This window comes from Musa acuminata, chromosome BXJ3-4 (genome assembly GCF_036884655.1).
Source record: "Musa acuminata AAA Group cultivar baxijiao chromosome BXJ3-4, Cavendish_Baxijiao_AAA, whole genome shotgun sequence".
Taxonomy (NCBI): domain Eukaryota; kingdom Viridiplantae; phylum Streptophyta; class Magnoliopsida; order Zingiberales; family Musaceae; genus Musa; species Musa acuminata.
In genome coordinates, this window is record NC_088352.1 from 24,811,904 (window position 1) to 24,819,747 (window position 7,844).

The window sequence follows — 7,844 nt, forward strand, 5'->3', positions numbered from 1 at the left end:
GGTCGTGAAAGGGGCCGAGGAGGTGGAGCATGCAGAGGCAATCTCCAAGTACCAAGACAAGGCTGAAGGGCAGAGGCCAAGAAACTTCGTAAGACCGGTGTCAACAAGTTTCTCATCAAGATAGCCGTAAGTGAAGGACTTCGGGTCATGCAAGAGTGCACAACCAAGGAACGAAGCAGGCAGTACATGGTGCTGTACCTTTGCTACTCAGTGGAGTAGGCGACAGGGTTGATGGAGAAGACGGTACGATCCTAGAGGCGACCTCATCTATCAGAGAATTACTCCAAGTTGGGGTGAAAACTTCCTGCATTCCAGAAGTTCGATGGCATTGAGAAGGTGAATCATAGTAGCTAACTCAACGTAAGGAGTGCAAACACTTCAAGTGCTTCAGAAGTGTGAGCAAAGAGCAGGCGAAGGCCAGTAACCAGCTCGATGCATGAAGTACAACCTCGAGGAGGCGGGTGAAGTCTAGTAACCTTTGCCTTCTCAACTCTTAAGAGGATGGGCGAAACCGAGTACCCCAATTCTCTTATCTATCCAGCAGAGGAGCTCTGCACAAGTTCAAAGACCCTTCGAAGATAATGGAAGACAATAGTTATCAAATCCTCACCAATGGTGATCAGTGTTACTGAGAGTAGATTGTCCGCTTCATTTCCCAACGAAATGTCAATCGAAAGCGGAAGTGATGCGAACCTACTTGGATGTGACAACTAAGAGAAAGAAGAGTCAATGAGCAAATTTTGTGGAGGAAGGACCCAAAACTTCAAAAAGTTTGCGAGACGATGCTCGTTAAAGCTCCAACAAGCATCCACCCAGTTCAAGCAGCATGTGGAAGTTTGAGAGACTGGCGTAGTAAGGATGGTCTTTTCCTTCATCTAGCAGATCCGCAGGAATCAATAAGGATCAACACAACTCAGCCAACCCCACACCAGAGTCAGAGTCATCAGTGAGTTGAAGCAGCATGGCGGATCAAAGGTTCAACTACTTAAAAACAGTAGCGGAGAGCAGCTGGGAGCCAGGAGGCGCATAGCAACTAGAGCAAAAGATTGAAGACTCAACAAAGGTGAAGAGTTCCAGTGTTCACAAAGGCTTCGACGAGGACGTCGAAGGAATAAGTGAGGTAGAATGTCACGGACAAACTTCGAAACAAGGTGTTTGATGTAATGCTTATGTATGTACGTGTCTTTTGGCATGTTCATGCCTTGTACAGAATGTAAAGGGGCGGCCGAAGGCTTAATAGTTCCACTTTAGTTGGGTTGGTAGCCTCTTTAGGCTTGTAAATAAAGGTGGTGTCATGTGGACACGTGCGAGAGATTTTCGGTCTGTAATGGACCATTTTACCCTTTGTTGTGCAATTGTTCAGAGCTTGTATGTTTGTAATTTGCACTGTCTATGAAGTGTTTTTCGGAGATGTTTGCTTGTGGATCCCGATTGAGGCGTTATCTCTAATCCGTTCTCTCTTTTGGTGGTCCTAAGGGACAATGGGAGGCTTTGGGGAGGCTGACCTTTCCGGACGGATACGCAAGGGTGCCGCACGACTTAGGCAAATCCAGCTAAGTCCATGACAAAGCGGTGCCACTGCCCAGTGCTCGGGTGCTGGACGGTGCAACCACCCAGCCCAGGAGGTGTCACCGCCTAGCTCTCGGGTGCTGGGCAATGCTATCGCCCAGCCAAGCGGTGCCACCGCCTAGCTCTCCGATTCACTAGTTTGGCTTAATTTTAGCCCAAACCAAATCTAACTTTGGGCCTAGTTGGCCCCTAACCAGGATATAGGATTCTCTCTTAATCCTAATCCTAATTACAAGTGAACTACATAACAAAAAAAAACATCTTAAGCAAGTTTTCAACCGCGAACGTCGAGTCTTGTTCCGGCAAGCTTTCCGACGAACTTCTTCCGACGGACTCCCTACAAGCTCCCGGTCTTGTGATGACTTTAACGAGTAGCCGAGCCTTCTCAGTGATCTCTTCGGCGAACATCTCAAAATTCCGATAGGTTCTCGATTTCTTCTCGGTTAGTTCCGGCAGCATCTCCGACGATTCTTCGGACTCTTAAACGTCCATCGATCTTGACTCTGGTATTCTTGCTTTGTGTTTTTTAGTTATCATAGTTAATCCTGCACACTTAACTCAATAATATGGATTAGATCAATTAACCCATCAATTGATTTTATCATCAAAATCCGAGATTCAACAATCTCCCCCTTTTTGATGATGACAATCAATTGATGACGGAGTTAAACATAACTCCCCCTATCTATATGCCATATTATGAGAAGATGAAAACACTTGAATTCCATCCATAGAATTCAAGCATAAACCGATAAGTTCTAACCGGAGAACTTATCGTTATTCTCATGAAGCAATAGTAAATACAAAACTTCGATGAAAATCATTTTCAAGTAGAATGATAAGAGACAATTTTTACTACGATAGGAGATAAAGATTTTCAACATGAATTTCATGATATAAATGTAAGGTAAGCTTTCAATATGATCAATCAATCTTGCGATATTCTCAAGGATTTTGTAAGACATTTTGCAAGGCATATAAGACATTCATACCACTCATGCTTTTGAAATTCATATAAGTCATGCTATCAAAATGGTACAAGTCATCACTTTTCTCCCCATTTATCATCAACAAAAAGGGAATGAGACTTGAAGAATATAACATGTGATTATAATATCAGGAATTCAGCATTGATCATACGAAAATCCATCATCCAAAATTAAGTATGCTAAAATATTTACGCAGAGTTCACCTAAAGAAAAATTCAGCATTCATCCATTTTATCAAATCTCTTCTTTCTATAAATAACACAAATTGTAGGTGTGCAAGGAAGAGATTGTGATTAAAAAATATCAAGTAGTAACTCTAATAAGTCAAGATCATAATTCGAATACAAACTCGTTTAAATTTACATCGTCAACTTGAAACTCATAATGAAGCCATCAAAAATAATTTCGAGATTCATAAAATATCATAAAATCATTAATCTAGATCAGATGGGAGCGATATTTGACTCAAGATAGGATAAGATAATTTAACATGTCATTTAGAATCAAAAGAGAAGGATCAGATTCATAGAGGAACAGAGAGAGGATGAAAAACTTTACGAAAAATCCATTCAAACAAGTTTATTTTTAGGGACAATTTAACAAACCTAATTCCCTTCTAATGAATTCAAATTGGTCTTCGTTCAAAGCTTTTGTAAATATATCTGCTAATTGATACTTTGTGTCAATGAATTCTAGAACAACATCATTGTTAAGGACATGATCACGTATGAAATGATGCCTAACATCGATGTGCTTAGTTCTAAAGTGCTGAATTGGATTTTTAGTAAGACATATGGCACTAGTATTATCACATTTTATGGGAATGTTTTTAAAGTGAATTCCATAGTCTTCTAATGTATTTTTCATCCAAATAACTTGTGCACAACATGCACTTGCAGCAATGTATTCGGCTTCCGCCGTAGATAGTGCAACTGAATTTTGTTTCTTGGAAGTTCAAGAAACAAGTGCATGTCCTAAAAATAGGCATGTTCCGGATGTACTTTTTCTATCTATCCTACATCCGCCAAAATCGACATATGCATAAGCTATTAAATCGAATTTTTCAGATTTTAGATACCATAATCCTAAATTTGGAGTTCTTTTAAGATACCTAAATATTCTTTTAACACTCTTAAGAATAGATAATTTAGGATTAGATTGAAACCTAGCACAAAATCCTACACTAAACATAATATCTGGTCTAGTCGCGGTGAGGTAGAGTAGACTACCTATCATTCCCCTATATGTTTTTTGATCGAAATTTTCACTATTTTCATCCATATCTAACTTAGTCGCAATACTCGTAGGGGTGTTTATTGCTTTTGAATTATCCATGTTAAATCGTTTTAACAATTCTAATGTATATTTGGATTGGTTAAGAAATATACCATCACTAAGTTGTTTGATTTGTAATCCTAAAAAGAAAGTTAATTCACCCATTAAACTCATTTCAAATTCATAACTCATACATTTGGAAAATGATTCACATAGTATTCATCCGAAGAGCCAAAAATAATATCTTCAACATAAATTTGCAAAATAAAAAAATTATTTTTAAAATGTTTAATAAACAATGTAGTATCAACCTTGCCTTTGGTAAAATTATTTAAAATAAGAAAGGAACTAAGCCTTTCATACCAAGCTCTAGGAGCTTGTTTCAAGCCATAGAGAGCTTTAGTCAATTTGAATACTTGATTAGGAAGAAGAGAATTTTCAAATCTGGGAGGTTGTTCGACATACACTTCTTCGGAAATAAAACCATTCAAGAAAGCACTTTTGACATCCATTTGAAATAGTTTAAAATTATTACTACTAGCATAGGCAAGGAGCATCCTTATGGCTTCTAATTGAGCCACGAGAGCGAAGGTTTCTTCGTAATCGATACCTTCTTCTTGGTTGAAACCTTTGGCCACTAATCTAGCCTTGTTTCTAACCACGATACCATTTTCGTCTTGTTTGTTTCTAAAGACCCAATTAGTGCCAATGACTAAATGGTCACTAGGTCTAGGAACAAGCTTTCATACCTTATTCCTCTCAAATTGATTCAATTCCTCTTACATTGCAATAACCCAAAAATCATCTTTTATGGCCTAGTCAATGCATTTAGGTTCAATTTGAAAAAGGAAGGCGGCATTAGCACAAAAATTCGTGAAAGAGGAACGAGTTTGAACCCCTTTTGATGTATCTCCTATAATTAGCTCCTTTGGATGAGCATCTATATACTTCCATTCCTTGGGTAAGAAAATTTCGGAAGAAGGTGCATCCAAGTTGCTATTTTGAGGAGGAGGTTCATTTAAATTCAAATTATCAAAACCAAGATCATTATCAAAATCATTTTTCTTTAAATTAGAAATTTCATTAAAAACTACATGAATAGACTCTTCTATTACTAACGTTCTTTTGTTAAAAATCCGAAAAGCCTTAGAAACGGAAGAGTAACCAAGAAAGATGCCTTCATCAGATTTAGCATCAAATTTTCCTAAGACATCCCTTTCATTCAAAATAAAGCATTTACAACCGAAAACTTTAAAATAGGAAATATTGGTTTTTTGTTATTCCACAATTCATAGGGAGTTTTTGATAAGGATGGTCTTATTAGGACTCTATTCATGATGTAGCAAGTCGTATTTACGGCTTCGCCCCAAAAATACTTAGGTAAACTATGTTCATTTAACATAGTTCTTACCATTTCTTGTAGATTTCTATTTTTTCTTTCAACTACTCCATTTTGTTGGGGATTCCTCGGAGTGGAGAAGCTGTGATTGTATCCATTAACTTCATAAAAATTTTGAAAGTCATGGTTTTGAATTTCGCCACCGTGATCACTCCGAATTGATGAAATCATGAAACCTATTTCGTTTTGAGTGAGTTTACAAAATTTAGAGAAGCACTTGAAGCAATCACTTCTATGGACTAAGAAATAGGTCCAAGTGTACCTAGTATAGTCATCCACAATTACAAACGCATATTTGCTTCCTCCTAGACTTGTTGTGTCAATTGGTCCGAATAAGTCCAAATGGATCAATTGTAGTGGTCTAGTGGTGCTAATTTGATTTTTTGGTTTGAAACTAGTTTTTATTTGTTTACCTAGTTGATATGCATCACATACTTTGTCCTTAGTAAACTTCATATTTGGAATCCCTTGTACTAATTCTCTAGATGAGATCTTAGATATTAGTTTCATGCTTGCATGGCCTAATCTCCTATGCCAAAGCCAAGCATCATCATTTAGAGCGGAGAAGCACATTTCATTACTTAGTTCATCAAGGTTGATGGTGTAGACATTATTTTGTTTTAATGCAATCATAGTCAAGTTATTGTTTGGTTTTTCGATAATACACATATTTGATTCGAATCTAACGATATAACCTTTATCGCATAGTTGACTAATACTCAAGATATTATGTTTCAATCCATCAACTAGTAAAACATCATCAATGGAAAAACTAAATTTGTTACTAATAGTTCCCTTGCCAATGATTTTGCCTTTGTTGTTGTCTCCGAATGTGACGTACCCTTCTTCTTTGCTAGTGAGCATAGAGAAATGAGATGGATCTCCAGTCATATGTCTTGAGCATCCACTATCGAGATACCATCTCTTGCTCCTAGCTTGTGGGTTTATCTACAAAAGAGGATGACTTTTAGGTACCCATTTGATTTTGGGTGCCTCAAAAATTGATCCACTAACTTTGTTATTTATTATTGAATCATTTATAGTTCCTTTAGGAACCCATATTAATTTTTGTGAACTAATTTTCCTAAATGGACATTTGTAGGCAATATGTTTGGATTTGCAACAGATGTTGCATTTCATATAAGAGGAAACATGTAATGTAGGTCCTTTTATGAAAGTGGTAGGATTTTGATGTAATCCTTTTACAAATCCAATTCCATTTCTATTTGCGACGTGACCCTTGTGTGCAAGGATCATATCTAATCCTTTGCTACCAACCTTAAACTTGTTTAAGGTTTCTTTAAGAAGCAAAATTTTATTTTTTATTGCTTTTAAATGCTCACACTTAGAGCATGGAGGAGTTTGAAGACTATATCAAACTTATCTTGTAGCAAAGCATGCTCTTTCTTTAAGATACTTAACTTCTTGCTAACAGTTCTACATTAATCAAATAATTCATGAAAAGCGATAGAGAGTTCTTCAAAAGATAAATCTTCATTAAATAAATCACATACCTCTTCTCCTAAAGCCATTAGCGCATAATGAGAAACTTGCTCGGTGTTGGACTCTTCTTCTTTGGACGCGCTTGAATCATCCCACGTTGCCTTGAGCGCCTTCTTCTTTGATGTTCTCTTTTTAGCTTGAGGATAATCGTTCTTGTAGTGTCCCGGTTTTTTGCATTCATAGCAAATCACTTGGTCCTTCTTTTATTCAAATTTATTTTTTGTATTATTTTTAAATTTATTCTTTCTTAAATATTTTTTAAATTTTTGAGTCAAAAGTGCAATGTCATTGTCACTATCCTCATCACTTGATGTTCCTTTCAAGTGGTCTTCTTGTGATTTGAGTGTCATATCCTTCCTGTTCTTTGGACGGGGGTTCTCGAGCTCATCATGAGCTTGACATGTCATTTCGTAGGTCATTAGAGACCCAATGAGTTCTTCAAGAGGGAATGCTTTAAGGTCTTTGGTCTCTTGAATGGTCGTAACTTTTAGATCCCAACTTTTAGGGAGGGATCTTAAGATTTTAGTTACTAGTTCAAAGTTAGTAAAATCTTTACCAAGAGCTTTGAGTCCATTGATGACATCCGTAAACCGGGGTACATGTCTCCGATGGACTCACTTGGTTTCATTCAAAAAAGTTCGTAAGAGTGCACAAGGATGTTGATTTTGGACTCTTTCACTCAGGTAGTGCCTTCATGAGTGACCTCAAGAGTTCCCCAAATATCAAAAGCCGAATCACAAATTGAAACACGATTAAATTCATTTTTGTATAGTGCACAAAACATGGCATTCATAGCCTTTACATTTAAAGCAAAAACCTTCTTCTCCGATTCATTCCATTCGCTCATCGGAAGAGAAGATTTTTGAAATCCATTTTCAACAATAGTCCAAAGCTTGAAATCCATAGAAATGAGGAAGATCCTCATCCGAGTCTCCCAATAAGTATAATCCGACCCATTAAACAAGGGTGGACGTGTGATAGAATGACCCTCATGCATGTCGGAGTAAGCCATCTCTCTTGGGTATTAAACCAAATATGAGAGTGAGCCTTGCTCTGATACCAATTGTTAGGATCGGAGCGGCACTAAGAGGGGGGGGAGGGTGAATTAG